Source organism: Phyllopteryx taeniolatus, chromosome 4 (genome assembly GCF_024500385.1).
Source record: "Phyllopteryx taeniolatus isolate TA_2022b chromosome 4, UOR_Ptae_1.2, whole genome shotgun sequence".
In the NCBI taxonomy this organism is placed as follows: domain Eukaryota; kingdom Metazoa; phylum Chordata; class Actinopteri; order Syngnathiformes; family Syngnathidae; genus Phyllopteryx; species Phyllopteryx taeniolatus.
Genome location: NC_084505.1, coordinates 409,451 through 430,076, shown reverse-complemented (window position 1 = coordinate 430,076; position 20,626 = coordinate 409,451).

Here is a 20,626-nt window from a genome sequence, read left to right as displayed (position 1 = left end):
TAATCAAACAGGTTTCCACTCACCTTTATCTCACAGTGCACCCGGGAGATTGGAGTCCAATTGAATATATATTATATATTGAATAATATTGAATTGAGAGCAAACCTGAGGACAAGACTCCTGAGAAAATAAATAATACACCCCCCATACCAGTCACGCTCTCAGGTGAAATCCGCCATATGGTTGATTTCCTGCTGAGAGAGAGGTTTGATCACTGTGGGGGTTATCATGGAAACTAATGCACAAGTGCCTGTCCATCCACTGCGTAGCAAGTCCCACAACAGACCATCCACCGCAAATCAGACCTTGGCTTACTCAATCGGGCCGCATCATAATAGTCAATAGTGTGAATTTACAAAACTGTGGATCCGGGTGGCTAATTGATCGGGAAAGTTTGTTATTGGGGGCTAAAGTTACCTTACTCTTATTTAGAAAGATGCAAGGCAGGGCAGGACCATTTCGACACCATAGAGGGGAGCACAAAAGCAGTCGGGTCTACCTCGAATGTTACCCGAGTCACGGATGCAGGCCCCTCGGACCACAGTGAGTCCGGCAGCGAGTTCAACAGCTGTGCGGCGTCCTCATGGTCCGAGAGCTCTCTGCCATGAAATCGCGCCAAAGTCACATGCTCCAACATTCCCTGTCTACCGTGGCACCCTGAATACAAAAACATTCAGTACTAGGAGAGTACAACACGTTGTATTTGACCTTGTTGCCAATCATTTGCCAAATGGCATTTTCTTACCATGGGTCCCAGTTCTCAGGCTTCATGACCTAGTGCAAGTGCAAGTGAAATGTGTGGAAAAGATGTCGAACTCATCATAAACCACTCACTCTGCTTTGGCGTCAAGGTGGAGGCAGCTGCCACACCTTGCTTCCCTATGTAAATACCTGTACTATTGAGCATCCAGTTTTCATCCTGTATTGACTCAAAGGCGCTTCTGTAAACCAAATTGTCATTTTTATCATAGTACAGTGTGAGATGGAGGGGATCGATTGGAGGGCTGTAGGAAGCAAGAGAGTCGATTCAGGGCTTCCACCGCAGGAAGGCCGAGTTGACGCCGCCTCCCGCCTTTGTTTCTGGTTTAAGTCGGGCCCAATATATTTCAGCAGTCGCTTCCGGAATTTCATGTTGCAACATGTTCCGTGCGGCGGACAATTTTTCACTCTCAGTTCATCACGGTCCCATCGGGAAACCGTATCGTCAGTCCGTCCGGGCTACAAAGGATGGTAGCCCTGGTTTTGATAAGCAGATCTCTGCCCATCAGATTCACTGGAGCTCCTCCCCCCTTTCATCAGGACAAACTGATGTTCATGTGTCTGTCCAGCAATTTCAGTCTTTAATGGTGTCGTAATCGCAGACTCATGGGCACTCCTGCAAAGCTCATTCAGGTGGTCGTCTTCCCTTAGCGGGGATAAGAGGCTCTGCCTTTCCTCCGTCAGCATGCTGCGGATGCTGTTGCCAGGGTGCCGGGCTGTGTCCACCTCTGCCGCGTGGAGCACTGTAGCCTCCTCCACTGCTTTTCTGCTTCCATTTTTTTCTTTTTTTTTTTCTTCAATGTCCACTTTACGGGCCTGGGTCAATTGTAACTTCAAAAGTTGTTCCTGCATGTCCTTTACCTCGTCTGATGATTTGTGTTGTCTGTCGACAAAAAGTTTCAAATGTTGAAACACATGACGATTAAAGTAGCTAGCTCCCCCTTTCATGAGGTCAGGGTCTTTAATAAGTTCAGTCCTAACTTCAGCTGGCAATGTGTCAAGCAAACCAATTCTATCAATAACATTTGCCTCCCGTAAACGGTAGGGATGTGACCTTGTCTTATCTGTCCAAATACTTATGTAATTTTCAAAGTGAGAACTGGGATCCATGATAGGTTTGAAGTCCAGGTGCCTCGTCATCGTCGGCTAGGAGAGCGGGAACATGTCACGGATGACCGCAAACATATGTCAGTACATGCCAGGCTCATGCTTTCGGTCAACTTTTTCAGCCCCTGGATCCAAATTTCACCGCCAGCAGCCAGTCCGCCATTTCTGTAAAAACTCAAAAATCTTTTAACGACAAGTTTTTGTATATTAACCCACCTTTTTGAATGCGGGCTTGTGCGGAATTGATGGGAGTTTTATTTCCCCTCTACAATTGGTCTGTTATTTGAGGAGCTCCCTTGACCGGCAAAGCCGGATAAAGGGAACTCACTGGGGGCCGCTTTTGCGAAGGTCCGCAATTGGATTTAGTGGGTGAATTTGTCGCTCTTTTTTTTTGTTTTTGTTTTTTTGTTTTGTTTTCTGCCAAACAGCTGCCATGGCAGTGGACACCAGACAAATCTCATGAATTTTTCTCCTCAATTTTTCATTCTCTTCTATATTCTTATTCAAATCTCTTTTCTCCATCCACCCTGCAGCGTCCAACTTTTCCTTCATCTTTTTTTCCTTTCAGAATAACCTCTCTTTCTTGCTTCTGAAACTCATCTGCTACATGAAATAACTTACATTCCTTTTTCTTATTCCACTTTGCCCACACACTTCTAAATCATTCTTGTTTCTTTTTCTGCCAGCTAACAACTGACTTTCTATTTCAATCCACAAATCCAATGACTTCTGGTAATCACTCTGACACATATCACATTCATTACCTCTACACTCGACTGTCCAATTCACTCCCCAGGGTTTTGGTGCCACACTCATCTTATTCTAAATCGGTTTTTGGGGTTCCCAAAATCCCCAACATCTACCAAAACGTTACAATTTGAAACTGCGTCCGATTTCAAGTGAGTTTACGACGGGACGAGTAGGTACCTTGTTACCCTACTTTCTCCCAGGATTTTCTATTATCCTGGTTTGTCGGGAACCTTGTTACACAACAATAACAACACAACGTCCTACTAACTAGTGACAATGAAACAACTGTACCACAAGTCTCCCAAATTTCACAATTTCCAATGTGCAGAATTCGTGATTTAATCAAACAGGTTTCCGGGGAGATTGCAGTCCAATTGAATCCCTGTCCACTCCTCTGTCTTTTTATCTAATGCCCTTCCAGGATCACGTACGGGGTCACCATTTGAAGGAACCTTAATTTTATAATCACCTATTACTCTCGCGGTTCCATGCGTGTTCGTTTTCGTGGAAGAACTACAATTATAACAACGTATTAAAAGTCAACCAATTTATTCCTGACAGAGGAGTCTATACATTTTACAGAGCTCTGGGTCAACAGCTATGCTTATCCTAGCCTCAGCAGAGACAGTGTAGACTGAACAAAGCTATCTGTTCTTGCCCCCGACTTATACAATGTTTGAAAGAGGAAGTATGAAATCGCTGTCGTCTGATTGGTCCATGGTCCCATCTGACGTCATCATTGCTCTGCAGAATGATTGCCGCTGGCTCCACAGTCTTGCATCTCATGTTTACAGTGGCTCCCCGCATCCATTGTCTTCCTCGACATCTGGTCTCTGCTGGATCAGTATCCACCCTGCTGGGAGCTTTCATGCATCACACTTCCACACCCTTATCTGATTTACATTATATGCTACACTGCAATAAACACCCTTGTTTACCTCCCAGACCAGTTACGCCATAAAACTCTATATCACCTTCAATCCCCAGATCCACTAGCCTTGGCCTCTTGATCTGCTCAGACTTCCACGACTTCAATATCATGGTCCCCGTGACCGGGACGCCCTGCCCTACCTGGTTGATCCTGCCAGGAGCATATGCTTGTCTCAACGATTAAGCCATGCAAGTCTAAGTACGCACGGTCTGTACAGTGAACCTGCGAATGGCTCATTAAATCAATTATGGTTCCTTTTTATTGTTCCGCCATTACTTGGATAACTGTGGCAATTCTAGAGCTAATACGTGCAAACGAGCGCCGACCTCCGGGGACACGCGCAATTATCAGACCCAAAACCCATGCGGTGCGGACTCCCCGCTCTCCGGAGAGCAGAGCCCGCCCGAGCCCCTTTGGTGATTCTGGATAACCTCGAGCTGATCGCCAGGCCCACGTGGCGGCGACCTCTCATTCGAATCTCTGCCCTATCAACTTTCGATGGTACTTTCTGCACCGACCACGGGTAACGGAAAATCAGGGTTTGATTCCGGAGAAGGAGCCTGAGAAATGGCTAACACATCCAAGGAAGGCAGCAGGTGTGCAAATTACCCACTCCCGACGCGGAGAGGTAGTGACGAAAAATAACTACAGGACTCTTTCGAGGCCCTGTAATTGGAATGAGTACACTTTAAATCCTTCAGCGAGGAAACCATTGTAGGGCAAGTCTGGTGCCAGCAGCCGCGGTAATTCCAGCTCCAATAGCGTATCTTAAAGTTGCTGCAGTTAAAAAGCTAGTAGTTGGATCTCGGGAATCAAGTCTAGATTACAGATGATTCCCCCCCGCTTCCCCCAAAATGTGGTCGAGTGGACCCAAATTATAAATGATTCCTTCCCACTTCCCCCAAAATGCGGTTGTGTGGACCGAAAATGCATTCGAGTGGACCGAAAATGCATTCGAGTGGACCGAAAATTAGCAGTGATTCCTCCACCGGTTCCCAAATGCAGCCGTTTTGGGCCACATAACTATATTTTCGGGCGGGCTCGGGAACAGCGCATTTGACAAGTCACTTTCGGGACACATTGTTACTTTCAGGGGCTAAAGAGAGGAATCACCAAAGGGTTGGACTGAAATTTGGACAAAAGGTTGGTTGATTCCTCTCGACTGTGTCCCATAATGTAGCAAAGTACCCTCTCCCCATCAACCTGGAGTACAGGTGTGTGACTCATCCCCGTGACATTTTTGTCTGTCATTTATGCCGACTCCACTACATTTTTGGGCGTGGACAAAAGTCAGACACTTGCCATGCCAGGGGAGAAAAATTTGGAAAGAAATTAGAAAAAAGTCATTTTAGGAACAGATTGTTACTTTCCGGGGCTTAAGAGAGGAATCACCCAAAGTCAGACTGTAATCTGGACAAAAGTTTGGTTGATTCCTCTCGAATGTGTCCCAAATTGTAGCAAAGTGACCTGTCCCCATCAACCCATTGACCTAGAGTACAAGTGTGTGACTCCTCCAGTATTATCCCGAAATGTAGCAGAGTCCCCCGTAATGACTGGCCTTTATACCAAGGGTTAAATATGTTAATTCCTCCTGATGCTGTCCGAAAATTTAGCAGAGTTTCCGAGATTACCCAGCCAACATAAATTTCACACAAGTGTGGGACTGCTCCAGTGTTATCCCGAAATGTAGCAGAGTCATCCGTAATGACTGGCCTTTATACCAAGGGTTAAATATTTTAATTTCTCCCGATGCTGTCCGAAAATGTAGCAGTTTCCGATAATACCGAGCCAACATAAATTTCACACAAGTGTGTGACTCCTCCAGTGTTATCCCGAAATGTAGCAGAGTCATCCGTAATGGCTGGCCTTTCTACCAAGGGTTAAATATTTGAATTCCTCCCGATGCTGTCCGAAAATGTAGCATAATGCCCGCGACTCCTCTAGTCTTATCCCGAAATGTGGTCGAGTGGACCCAAATTACTGTTGATTCCACACGCGCCCCGAAATGCAGTCGATTGGACGAAAATTACCAATGACCGGTTCCCAAAATGCGGTCGAGTGGACCCAAATTACCGATGATTCCTCCACCAGTCCCCAAAATGCAGCCATTTCGGGTGTGCTCGAGAAAAGGCCGTCAACGGGCAGATGGTGTCGGGGCACTCTTGGCAGGAACCAACCACTTGTACACTGGACAATGTGTTTTAAGAAGAGCGGGGCACTCTGCCACATTTTTGGACACTTGGGAGGAACCAACCACTTGTACACTGGACAATGTGTTTTGAGAAGTGCGGGGCACTCTCCGACATTTTGGGACATTTGGGGGAATCACATTTGGGGCAACTTCCCCTTTAGCCGCTTCTGGAGCCGGGAATTGTGGGAAAATGTATTTCCTGCAGCCGCAGTACTGTACTGTAACCAAGGATCCAGGGACGGCGTTGTCATTGCCGTGCAGTAGCCTCATTCCCATGCAGTATCCCCATTCCGCCAGAGGGGGCAGCACCTCAATGTGATGCTCATCCGCCCATCCTCCACTCTTGCGACCATCCCCCACTCTGCCACCCATCCCCTACTCTTCAGTCCATCGCCCACTCTGAGTCTCAGAGAGCCGAGTGGCCCCAGCCCTGCACAAGTGACAAGTGGTTGATTCCTCCGGAAGTGTCTGGAAAAGTAGCAAAGCGGCCCATTCGGGTTACCCGTCCCACTCGCCCTAGGCAAAAGGCAGCACTGATGTCTGCCCCGGGGAAGCTTCGCCCTCAGCTGGAGATCCAAGTGACGAGCAGCAAGAGTGGGGCACCGAGGCTTCTGGAGCCCGGAATTGTGGGAAATGTAGTTGACTGCAGCTGCAGTGCTGTAGGCTGCCATCGTTCTTGGGGGGCGCTGTTCTTGCTAGGCCGGAATTGTGGGAAATGGAGTTGACAGCAGCGCCAGTACTGTAGGCTGACAACGCAATCACAATCCTCGTTCGGACAGAGGGGGCGAAGATCGCTCCGCAGCACCGCATCCCCCACTCCACTGATTGCACAGTGCTCTGCGGTTGCCCACCCCAACAGGTGTTTTTGGCGGGACAGCATCTTATTTCCCTTCATAATGACCGCCGACACCAATAAAATGGATAAAACGCATTGCCATGCGTGCGGCGAACGAAATCTCATCTGGAAGGCCCAACGGGCGTGGAATTAATTATTAAGGCATTCAAAAAAGGCCGCCGACACGGATAAAATTGATACAAGTGGTTGGTTCCTCCTGAAGTCACTCGTCATGTAGCAGAGTCTCCCGAGCCACATCGACCAAAGTGTAAAAGTGGTTGGTTCCTCCTTAGGTGACCCATAATGTAGCAGAGTCCCCCGAGCCACATCGGCCAAAGTGTACAAGTGTGTAGCAAAGTCCCCCGAGCCGCATCGGCCAAGGTGTACAAGTGGTTGGTTCCTCCCTAAGTGGCCCATAATGTAGCAGAGTCCCCCGAGCCACATCGGCCAGGGTGTACAAGTGGTTAGTTCCCCCTGAAGTGGCCCAAAATGTAGCAGAGTCCCCTGAGCCACATCGGCCAAGGTGTACAAGTGGTTGGTTCCTCCTGAAGTGACCCATAATGTAGCAGAGTCGCCACGAGCCACATCGGCCAAAGTGTACAAGTGGTTGGTTTCTCCTTAAGTGGCCCATAATGTAGCAGAGTCCCCCGGCCATCATCGGCCAGGGTGTACAAGTGGTCGCTTACTCCTGAAGTGGCCCAAAATGTAGCAGAGTCCACCGAGCCACATCGGCCAAGGTGTACAACTGGTTGGTTCCTCCTGAAGTGGCCCGAAATGCCTGCCGCCACGACAGGCACCGACCACCCTACGGCTACAGCCTCAGCAATGGAGGCGCGGAACATGGTCCACTCGGACGACCACAAAGTCCAATAACAGAACACCGCTAGGGTTCTGATCGGGGGGGCCGTTCCTCCCAATCACACCCTTCCAGGTCTCACTGTCATTGCCCACGTGAGCATTGAAGTCCCCCAGCAGAACAATGGAGTCCCCAGCGGGAGCGCTCTCCAGCACCCCCTCCAAGGACTCCAAAAAGGGTGGGTACTCTTAACTGGTGTTTGGTGCAAAGTGTTGGATTAATCTTACCCAACATTATAATAGACACAAAAGGAATGAAGACGCTTGTTACTTTTTCTCATGAGGAGGGCGTATGGGAGATTGTTCAGATCACAGTCTCTCAACACGCTCTAAACAATCCCCCCCCCTCGCTCCTGTATTTATTTGAAATAGGAGGGATTTACAATCATAATGTTCTAAGCAATAAGACACAACACAGAATATTTGATAATAAGAGGGTTTTTTCCCAGACATAGTATTTTAAGCAATAAGACACAACACATAATATTTGATATTATTCTAAGTAATAAGACACAACACAAAATATTTGATAATAAGAGGGTTTTTTCCCAGACATAGTATTTTAAGCAATAAGACACAACACATAATATTTGATATTATTCTAAGTAATAAGACACAACACAAAATATTTGATAATAAGAGGGTTTTTTCCCAGACATAGTATTCTAAGCAATAAGACACAACACATAATATTGGATCAACACCTGTCACGACCCGACCACATCCGATCACGTCCTTGGTCCAAGCGTCCTTCCATGGATGATGCTGAGTCTTCTTTTTGAAGGCGAAACATCTAAAATTGTCCATCATACTAATGCAAGCTAAGCAAATAAATGATAACTTCTATAATATATTTAACATTTCCCTCCTGTTTATCATGTATTTGCACAAATTCTCATATCATCTTACAGTCACTTCATTTCGATTTTTAACTGTAGAATCATTTTTATGAAACAAATACATTTACACTCAGAGTAAACCTGTCATATATGAATGTTGTAGTTTAAATATCGTAATCATCTGTATCAGGAAACAAATTAGTTAAAGCAAAATCATCATTATCATCATAATCATCATTTTCATCATTATCATCATTATCATCATACAGTAAGGGATACATAAGCTCCAGACGATTCTCCATGGGGGTTATGGCTGTGGTGATTAATTTACTGATTAATGACCGAATGCATGGGATACAACAACATCCACATAATGTCAGAATGGCTGCAAAAACAGCAATTGATATCAATATTGGTGATATTAGGGTTTTATATCTACCAAAAACGTCCATCCAGCTGTCCCACAAAGAAGTGTCCACCCCAGAGTGGTTCTTCATCTTGTGATTGAGGGTCCGTAGACCATCGATGGCTCTGGTCAAGCTCCCATCCGAAGCTGTATTGTTTGGAATGTATGTACAACATTGTTCTCCAAACATACCGCAAACACCTCCCTCTCTTGCGAGGAGCATGTCGACAGCTATGCGGTTCTGGAACGTCATTAAAGAGGTAGCCTTGAGCTGCTCATGCACAGCTTCCAACCCACTCTGAGTCCAATTACCTAATCTCTGTACATTGAAGTGGATGTAGTTTATCCTATCAACATTTTTATTAATCGTACACCACCAGCATATGAAAGACTCAAATCCTCCTGCAACTTGGTCAGCCAATTTGTATTGATTTGGCACCCCACGAGGAACTCCTATGGCGTCTATGTATGTTGGATTATTTTGCCCCTGCCAGGACAAATCTCTTTTTTGTCTATGTTCTAGATTGGACAAAAACATTGGTGTCCTTTCCATTAAATTTTGAACAGGAATAGGGTATACTGACACATGCAATATCAAAGTAATAATAGCGCATAATCCAGATTTATCTTTAGGTAATCTATCAAACAGTCTATCATCTCCGCACCACCACCAGATGTCGCTCCGTGATATTGGCACAAAATTTGGTTTGACTTTTAAGATTACTTTACACTGTGTGTCGTTCAGTGGTCCTAATTTTTTTCCTTTATTAATCATGTTTATACAAGTGAAATTATTTGGTGCTACTAAAGTAGAAAACATTGGTTTGTGTTTATCTGCTTCTGTTACGGGATATATAGGATCCCATGATTTACACCTCTTTGTTGGTACAGTAGCGTTCATTAATGGAATAATACAATCTTGTGATATTTGTGCCGGAACTATGCGCAACAAAGGCCTGGGACCCATGCAAACTACACAATCTTTTCTCGTTACATTTGCTGCTTGTTCCACCAATAATAACCAATTATTATTTTGTCCTGAAACTCCTGTGACAACAAGAAACCAATCATCAGTAGTTATTTCGTTAATCGTTAAAATGTATCCACCTTTATTTGAAGTTTCTGATGGCATTTCTGGTTCGACATGGTTCCCATAACACAATGATACTTGGAAGTGGGGATCTTTTCCGCCAGTATATGCCCACAAGCTCACCGTCAAACACATTGGTTGATTTGATTCGTATTTCAATATTAAATTATGGACCGTTTTGCTTAAGTTAAATTTCTTTCTATGTTCTTTTGCTGTTCTTTTTGACCAACTGGACCAATCATAACCTGTTTCACCAATAAGGTCTTCCCATTTAAAGCCTATAGTTGCATACCAGTCATATTTATATCCCCAATTTTGCCCATTCTCTTGAGCGTCATTTGTGAGAGCCGCATATGGAATTATGATTAAAGCAGCTTGATTTTGGGGGGCACAAAATATTAAACCCTTTTGCCGTGTTTGGAGGCCATGCCCACAAACTTGATCATCAGTTGTACCCCTTTTGACACGAGTTAATGATTCAATTTTTTTTATTATTGGGTTTGTCATATTGGTCCAGTTGGTAGGTGATTTTCCATCAAAAAAATGGGTTCTATCATTTAGGGTGGGACGTCCCATGTACCACAAAAACAAAACCAACACCATAGTAGCCGAAATTACTACGTATCCACTTATCAAATGTCGTAACCAATGTGGGTGTGCCATTCTGCTGAGTTCTCACTAAACGGGTTGGTGTCTTTTTTCTTCACTGACCAGCAAGCGTTTTCAGAATCTACACATCTGCTCCCGCTCCGTTATCAGACTTTAGCTCACCTTCCTTATTTGAGTACTCAGCTGAAATGACTCTTTTACAGTGTGTTAAATGAACCCACGTATTTCTTTCTGCTATTTTTAGGGCTGTTGGTGTTGTCAATAACACTTGATACGGTCCTTCCCACTTTGGTGAATGCCAGTGCTTCTTTTTGATGCTTCGAATTAGGACCCAGTCTCCCGGTCCAACCAACTTGGTTTCCTGCTGGGAAACATATTTACTTTTAGCAGATTCTTTTAAAACATTTTGTTTCTCTAACAACTTTCTCATGTAATCAGCTAAGTTTGTTTCGTCATCAAGTTCCCATTTTTGTTTAAATAACGGAAGTCTATAAGGTCTTCCAAACAACGCTTCGTAAGGTGTTAAACCTGTGGTGCTTGTAATGTTGATGTACATTTTAACGAGGTCAAGACACTGTGTCCATGACCTTCCTGTCTCTTCCATACATTTTTTCAGTCTATTTTTTATTGTCCCATTCATTCTTTCCACTAGACCTGCACTCTGAGGGTGGTAAGCACAATGGTTTTTTAAATTGATGTGGAACATGGTTCCTATTTTATTAATTATTTGGTTTACAAAATGAGTCCCATTGTCACTGTAAATGGTTTCAGGTATGCCATATCTTGGAATAATGTCTTTACATAGTGCTTTTGCCACCGTCAGAGCATCAGGTGATTTTGTTGGGAATAATTCGATCCATTTAGAAAATGCATCTATGATAACCAAGCAGTACTTCTTTCCTTCACTTTGACTTAATTCTATGTAATCCATGTGAATGCGTTGAAAAGGGTATGTAGGCACTGGGAATGTACCTCGAGTAGGTCGCAATTGCCCTTGCGGGTTATGTCGTGCACAGATCATGCATGCTCTACAATAATTCTTTGAATATAAATTGAAACCATAGGTTGTAAAGTGTCGATTTATCTGTGCCACCATCCCTCCAGTTGAGACATGTGATATTCCATGGCTCAATATCGCAGCCCATTTAAATAGGTTTTTTGGAAGTATTTGTTTCCCTTCTGTGCTAATGTAAATCTCATTTTGTAGTTTTGCACCTTGTTTTTCCCAATTATTGCGTTCTTGTTGTGGACTTTGTTGTTGCATATCTTTTAATGTTTGGTCATCTAATGTTTGTTGTTCAATCTGTTGTTTTAAACCTAAAAATGGTTTAAAGGCTGCTTCTCTCGCGGTTCTGTCAGCGAATGCGTTTCCTTTAGAAACCTTGTCTGTGCCTGATGTATGCGCAACACATTTACAAATTGCCACTTTTCGCGGATGTTGCACTGCCTGTAATAATTGTTTAAGTAATTCAGCATGAGTTACTGGCTTCCCTGTTGACGTAATCATTCCTCTGTTATCCCAATATTGCGCAAACACATGAACTGTGGAATAAGCATATTGGCTATCAGTATAGATTGTAACATCTTTATTTATCATTAGTTTGCATGCTTCGGTTAATGCTACTAATTCAGCAGCTTGGGCAGAGTAATGTGATGGTAGTGACTCAGCTTTTAGTATAATGGTATCAGTTACCACCGCGTATCCTGTTTTTGTCTTACCTAGTTCATCTTTTTTCGAAGAACCATCTACATATAGAACCTGTCCATTACTTAATGGTTGATCTTTCAAATCACATCTACATTTAGCAGTTTGTTCAGCCAATTCCTGACAATCATGCTGTGTGCCTTCATCAGGTAATGGTATTAGTGTGGCTGGATTTAAGGTTGTGCATCGCTCAACAGTCAAATGTGGTTGTGACAGCAAAATGGCCATGCAAGATAAATGCCTTGCAGGTGATAAAAATGCCATATTGGTTTGCAATAGTAGAGCAGACACTGTATGCGGCACTTTAAGAGTTAATGGATGAAATAACACTATTATGGAACTGCTTTCTATTGCCATTGAAGCTGCCACAACTGCTCTGACACAATGAGGTAATGCACATGTCACGTTGTCTAATTTAGTCGAAAAATAAGCTATTGGTCTTAGCTTATCACCGTATTGTTGTGTAAGTACGGAGGTCATGTAATAGTTTTTACAATCTACCATTTGAATGAATGGTTTATCATAATTTGGAAGGGCCAGTGCAGTGCTGGACACCAAATGTTGTTTAATGTCACAGAAGGCCTTTTCTGCCTCTGTATTCCATTGAATAGGTGATGTCATTTTAAGGTTTGTTTCATACATCAATTTTGACAATGGTGCAACAATTTCTGCATAGTTTGGAATCCATGCTCTACAATAATTTGTCAGACCTAAAAATGACATCATATGTTTCTTTGTCTGTGGTTTAGGGGCTTTTAAAACTATAGCTTTTCTGTCCTCTAATATAGTCCTTCCTCCTTCACTTAAATTATGGCCTAGATATTTGACTTGTTTTTTACACCATTGTAATTTATTTTTGTTAACTTTATGTCCCTCTCCTGCTAGATGATGCAATAAGGCCAATGAATCTTTGATGCATGTGTCTTTATCTAGAGATGCCAGCAGCACGTCATCCACATAAAGTAAAATTTGGCTCCCTCCTGGGGGAGTGAATTTAGACATGCTTGTTTTCATTATTTGTGAATAAATGGTTGGACTTTCACAGTAACCTTGTGGCAATCTAGTAAATGTGTATTTTTTCCCTTCAAATGTGAATGCAAACCAAAATTGACTTTTCTTTTCTACTGGTATAGAAAAGAAAGCATTACTTATGTCTACCACTGTAAACACTTTAGCGCTTGGTTTCAATGAATTTAACAATGTGTGTGGATCTGGTACGCATGCTGCTCTCTGAATTACTGCAGAATTTACTGCCTGTAAATCTTGCACCATTCGCCAACCAATTGAAGGTGGGGCCTTTTTTACTGGAAAAATGGGTGTGTTACATGGTGAATCTGGACAATCCACTATAACTCCTGCCTTAATTAGTGCTTCAATTACTGGTTTTATTCCTTCATGTGCATCTGGTTTTAACGGATATTGACGAATCCCTGGTCTATATTCTGTTTTGGGTTTAATTTGTACTGGTAAAGCCCCTTTAATAAGGCCTATATCAAATGGTCCCGTGGACCATAATTCTTTGGGGACTTTTTTCAATGTTTCTTCATCAATTTCAGTGAGAATCATTTGGTCTAATCAAACAGGTTGCATGTGTTTCCCTTCATCAACCTGTATTGTCCAAAACACCGCCTTTCTAATTAGACCAGTTGATGCACTGTATTCCAGTTTGTTTTCTATTTGCTGCCAATCATCTATCTCTTGTCCTTGTTTTACTAATGTTCCCATATGTTTCCATTGTGACTCATAATCTTTGCACAACGAAACATGTGGGACACTTGTATTTTTATACAGTTCCTTTAATTTGTCTGGTAAAATAATTCCTGCCGCGACTTTTGCTTCATTATCTGAGTATAGATAATCTACAGTAATCTCATTAGGTGTCGCATGTCGTAACTTGTTTTCATATTCTAGGTCTGGCCCTTGTGTGTTATTGTACCACAGAATTATATGCAGCTGATCACATTGTTTTTTATCTTCAAATTCTGTGATAAGCTGCAAGGCTGCAGACACTAGGGCCTTCCCCATGTTTAACGGTGGTTTGTTTGTGATATCGATTGTGTAATAGAATGTATTTTCTTTGTTTTCCAGTGTTAAATAGAGGTCCTCTCTCTTTAATTCATGTTTTCGTTTCACTACAATATTTCCATTTGATGATGGAATGAGTACAAGTCCTAATTGGAATAAGCCATCTCTTCCCAACAAATTCACAGGGCACTCCGGGACTTCGAAAATGGGCATTCTACAAGTTTTTCCCTGTGGGTCTCTAATCCACACAGGCTCAAGTTCCATGGCAAAAGTAATTTGTCCATTTGCAGATCTCACTAGTGCCTTATGTCCCGATAATCTGGAACCTGGAATCTTTTCCCGACATGCAGTCCTACATGCCCCTGTATCGCAAAGAAATGTCATTTGTTTACCATTTACTGATAAAGTTATTTCAGGTTTTTCAGTGTCCAAACTCAGAATGTCCTGTAAATTGAAATCCACCTCCTCATTCTCTGTAATGTTTACACAGGAGGATTTGTTGAGTTGGGAAGCAGGCTGGCTTAGTCATGCAGTAGTTTGTCCGTATTCTCTTTTATTTTTATTAGGGCAATCACGCGCAATGTGGCCTTTGTTTCCACAGCACCAACAGATGTTCTTATCACAATAATTTCGATTTCTATCATTTCTTACTCTCCAACGGCCTCTGCCGCGTCCCCTAAAATTATCTCTTTCTCTGCCTTGATAGTATATTTCTGATCTTTCGTCGAGGAAGACATAAATTTTTTTTTTCTTCTTTTTCTCTAACACTCTCTCTGCGTGGAGGGCATGATTAACATATTCCTCCAGTGGGCCAGTTGCTAGGTTTATCCAATGTTTATCTACCCATCTGTTAATGTGTTCTTTTGAATTCGCATGTAAAGCATTTTTTAACTGCTGTTGGTAAGGGCCCTGAGGACTAGCATCCTCATTCAAGCCGCTGTTTGCTTTAAAACAAGCAGTCATTCTAACTCTATATTCTTCAAAAAGTTCGTCATCCTTTTGTTTCACTCTATTAATTTCCGTGTAATTTGCTCTTTTGCGGAACCTGGCTGTGGTTCTCTCTATCAAACCCCTAACTCTATATTGTAATTCTTTGTCATCATGTGGCATTATAACACCATGGTGCTTTGGGTCCCAATCCCCTCGGCAAAGATGCCAATCAGGTCCCATTGCCGTCATCCAAACTTGTTGAGTCTCTGTCCCATTTAAATGATAAGATTGTCTAAGATTTTCTATTTCCTCAACAAACTGGACAATGTCTACTTTGTAAGGTGTGATGCCGGCTACGGCCTTTTTCACATCCTCATTTGTCCAGGTCCTATAGACCAAAAGAGTTTCTCTGCGATCTTCTTGTACATTCGGATTTGCCACTTCAATCATCGGAAATAAATCCATATCTCCCTCGTCTGAGGTTATATTTGTTATTTTGGGAGTGGGAGAAAATGTTTCTCCCAAATTTCTAGACCAATTTGTACCCCTCCCGATCGTAAAATTCGTTGTGTTTGTGCCTCTTGAGTTGGAGGATTTTCATGAGGTGGCAAAACCGGGTACAATGGTGCTGATGCTTTTGTTTCCTTACTTTTTTTACAACTTTCTTCAATTATCTTTTTCTCGCTTGTTCTTATTATTGGTCCTGTCTCGTCATCTTCCTGTCTTTGAAACAACATATTTTTATGTCTACCTTCCTGCTCTTTTTGTTCATTTGTTAAGTGTTTCTTATTCTCCCTTCCTTTTTCTCTTTTTGACGCCATGTTTAACCAGAAGAGTAAGTCGTCAAATCCATCTTTTTGTATTTGTGATATATCATTTTTGTGTCGACACTTTATTTCGTTTTGAAGTTTCACTATTTTTTGCGAATTTAGCTGGCCAGCGAAACCGTATTTGGTTATCCACGTGTTTAAATGTTCTATTTTGGAAGGGTTTTGGAGTTGAACATATTTCCAATCTTTACATGTTAGGCCTATTTTTGGATCCGGTTTATTGTTGTTATTTCCCATTTTTGTGAATTTGGAAGTCAGTTCATTTGCACCTAGAGTGACCTAAATACTGACTTTATTCAAAAATGACAGGGTGACAATTAATGTCTGAGTTTTGGTAATTCTCAAGCTTCTACCCTAATTGGGGCGGAGAATTCTTGCCTTTGCTTCCAAACTCAGTTGTCACTTACAATCCTGTCTTATAAATTCATACTTTTACACATACACACGATATTAATAACGTTTTTATAAACACACGAAAACACGGAAACACAGAAACACAGAAATACAGAAATACGGAATTTAAGTACGTACAGGACTCCGCCGTCCCCACGGATTTTATCGGATTCCGTCCTCCATCTCACTTGCCAGTGACTAGTATTACACAAGGTTTATTCTGCCGCAGACTTCTTCGTCGCGCAATTCATTCACTCTTTTATTCCTTTTTCCTAAAAAAAATTTTTTTAAATTTAACTCACCAAAGTCGTCTTCAATCCTGTGGATTGTCGTCAACCTCCAGATCCCAGTTGAGAAGTCCGAAGACCAGTCCCGGAAAGGGTCTCAAATGCCGTGGCCACGGTCTCTTAACTGGATGTCGGCTCCACAACTGGAATCTTCGGGTGTGTTGACATCCGGCTCGAAGGACCAATTTATGTTGGATTAATCTTACCCAACATTATAATAGACACAAAAGGAATGAAGACGCTTGTTACTTTTTCTCATGAGGAGGGCGTATGGGAGATTGTTCAGATCACAGTCTCTCAACACGCTCTAAACAATCCCCCCCCCTCGCTCCTGTATTTATTTGAAATAGGAGGGATTTACAATCATAATGTTCTAAGCAATAAGACACAACACAGAATATTTGATAATAAGAGGGTTTTTTCCCAGACATAGTATTTTAAGCAATAAGACACAACACATAATATTTGATATTATTCTAAGTAATAAGACACAACACAAAATATTTGATAATAAGAGGGTTTTTTCCCAGACATAGTATTTTAAGCAATAAGACACAACACATAATATTTGATATTATTCTAAGTAATAAGACACAACACAAAATATTTGATAATAAGAGGGTTTTTTCCCAGACATAGTATTCTAAGCAATAAGACACAACACATAATATTGGATCAACACCTGTCACGACCCAACCACATCCGATCACGTCCTTGGTCCAAGCGTCCTTCCATGGATGATGCTGAGTCTTCTTTTTGAAGGCGAAACATCTAAAATTGTCCATCATACTAATGCAAGCTAAGCAAATAAATGATAACTTCTATAATATATTTAACACAAAGGCACAAACAACAGTCAGGACCCGTCCCCCCACCCGAAGGCGGAGCGAGGCTACCCTCTCGTCCACCGGGGTGAACCCCAATGTACAAGCGCCGAGCCGGGGAGCAATAAGTACACCCACACCTGCTCGGCGCCTCTCACCGTGGGCAACTCCAGAGTGGAAGAGAGCCCAACCCCTCTCGAGAGGGTCCCTCCCTTTGTCTGGTCCCTCACCTAGGACCTGTTTGCCATGGGTGACCCTGCCAGGGGCATAAACCCCCAGGCAACTCCTAGGATCATTGGGACACACAAACCCCTCCACCACGATAAGGTGACGGCTCAAGGAGGTGTCCTGGAGGTCCCCCGGACGGTTCCAAAAATGGTACCAAAGTGCCCTTCCTGGACCTCCGGAGAGAACCTGGATTTGTCCCAGAACATGCCCCAGAGATGTCCCAAAGAGCCCCCTTGGTGGCTCAAAATGCACCAAAGTGTCCTTCCTGGAGCTTCAGATGGATCCCAAAATGCACTAAAGTCTCCTTCCTGGAGCTCCGGATGGATCCCAAAATGCATTAAAGTGTCCTTCTTGGAGCTCCGGATGGATCCCAAAATGCATTAAAGTGTCCTTCCTGGAGCTTCGGATGGATCCCGAAATGTGCCAAATTGCCCGCTGCACCGTAGCAATCTCCCCCGTATCGGCGCACCCCCTAAAGACGCGGTCTGCAGCGCAACCTAGTGCATCAGTGTGGAATTAACCAATTAATTCCTCTAAAGTCGCCCTAAATGCAAAAGTAGCACAAATGGGGGATCCCCAAGTGGCCTCAATGTACAACCCCAATTCCAATGAAGTTGGGACATTGTGTTAAACATAAATAAAAAGAGAACACAATGATTTGCAAATCATGTTCAACCTCTATTTAATTGAATACACTACACTACAAGATATTTAATGTTCAAACTGATCAACTTTATTGTTTTTAGCAAATAATCATTTGAGAATTTAATTTTTCCAAAAAAGCTGGGACAGGTGGCAAAAAAGACTGAGAAAGTTGAGGAATGCTCATCAAACACCTGTTTTGTCAGATTCAAACAACCTAGAACATTTAATAAACAATAAACAAGGAAGGAAAACAAGAGACTGCTTCTTTTTACTCGCGAGGAGAACGGACAGAGTTGTACGTAGTTACAACCTCCTACCACTCTGAGCAGTCTACCGATCCCTCTCTTTTTATTTCCTTAGGGTGGTTCCTAGTTACACAGCTGTTGCTGCTGCTATCTTGAGATAAGGACACACACAGTAGCAACGTGAAACAATCACAGATATGACTCATTGTGCAGATGATAATGCAGATGTGTTCTTCATCAGCGCTGATTGTTTCAACCATCGACCGCAAAATGTTCCAGCCACTATCTTTTGATGAGGGCACAGTCCTCTTCACAGACAACTTCAACTTTCATGATACATTCAACATTATACTGCTGAATGAATGCTTTGATATAGTATTAGAGTAAACATGAGATAACTTATGTAAATTTATTTTAACATGTTTTGAACATCCCACAGATGAACAGGCTAATTGGTGGGTGCCATGATTGCGTATAAAAGGAGCTTTTCTGAATTGCTCAGTCATTCACAAGCAAAGATGGGTATAAAAGGAGCTTTTCTGCATCTCTGCCTGTCTCTGAAACACATATGCAAAAGCAATGCCTTATAAACTGAAAAAATGGGAGGGGAATGAGAAAAGAAGAAAGAAGAAAGAAAGACCTCACAGGCCACCCATGAACAAAGGACTATTGAAGTAATAAAATCATCACACACAAAACTATTGGCTATAATAATACAATAAAAGAGTATATAGACTATATACAGGGGGTGCCAATATTTTTAAGCACGACGATACATATTATATATTCATATGTTTCGGTGACACGGCACACACTTTTACATAATATGCAGTATTCCTATATATTGTGTGCCCCTCACTCGAGTAGCTTTATAACACGCCACACAAAAAGTCTTTGCCATGTCTGTTGGCTTGTCATATAGGCAAAAGTACAGACAACAGTACTGAAAAATCTTTTGTTCTCTTGCTGCCGGTTGAGGTCCCGATGGCCCTAGGAAAAATAGTTGGCAACGCAGTTGGTTTCAGCCTCTCCCTAACGACACCTGTGTATCCAATGCTTTCTATTCAGTCTTTCTCAAAACATGCCGGTTCGAAGTGATCGGCTACCAAGCGAACAGGCCTGCGGATGATGCAGTCAACATGGGACTGCACTTCATCCTAGAACACCTCGACAGTGCAGGGACCTACGAGAGGATCCTGTTCGTGGACTTCAACTCAGCGTTCAACACCGTCATCCCTAAAGTCCTTTCATCCAAGCTTCTCCAGCTCAGCGTCTCACCTGCCATCTGCCAGTGGATTTACAGCTTTCTGACGGGCAGGACACAGAGGTCAGAGCATATTACTCCAATTTCAAAGTCTTTACACTGGCTTCCAGTCAGCTTTAGAATATATTTTAAAGTTCTGCTACTGGTCTATAAATTACGAAACGGTTTAGGTCCTGAATACATGAATGAAATGGTAATGGAATATAAACCCAGTAGGGCTCTGAGATCGACAGACTCAGGTCAAATAGTGGAGCATAGAGTCCAAAGCAAACATGGTGAAGCAGCATTTAGCCATAAATGCACATAAATGGAATAAGATGCCAACAGAAGTGACATCAGCCCCAAGTGTGCATGTTTTTAAGTCCAGGTTGAAAACTCTTCCTTTTCCCCATGCTTTTTAGAGCATTTCCACTTTCAAATGATATTTATTGCACTGTATGCTGTTTTAATTGTATTTGTATTAAATTTTATTTCTATTAGTTTTAAATGTTTATAAGCTGTTTTTTCTTTGTTTTTAAATGCTTTTAATCATGTAAAATCAGTCCAAGAAATTCTAATCCATTCTAATCTGTAACATATATTTCATTACAATTAAAAGCGTCCTTGGCATAAATCATAACACCTCCTCCCTTAGAACCCTGTCTGTCGTTTCTAAACAGTTTATAACCAGGTTGTTAAATATATTGTAGAAGTTATCATTTATTTGTTTAGCTTGCATTAGTAATATGGACGATTTTGAGAAAGGAAGATGTCTCGCCTTCAAGAAGATGACTCAGCAGGAATCATCCGATAGAAGGGCGCCTTGACCAAGGACGTGGCCGGGGACGTCGCAGATGTTGGTCTCATGTCTTCACCTTGGAACCCTCCCCTTAGTGTGT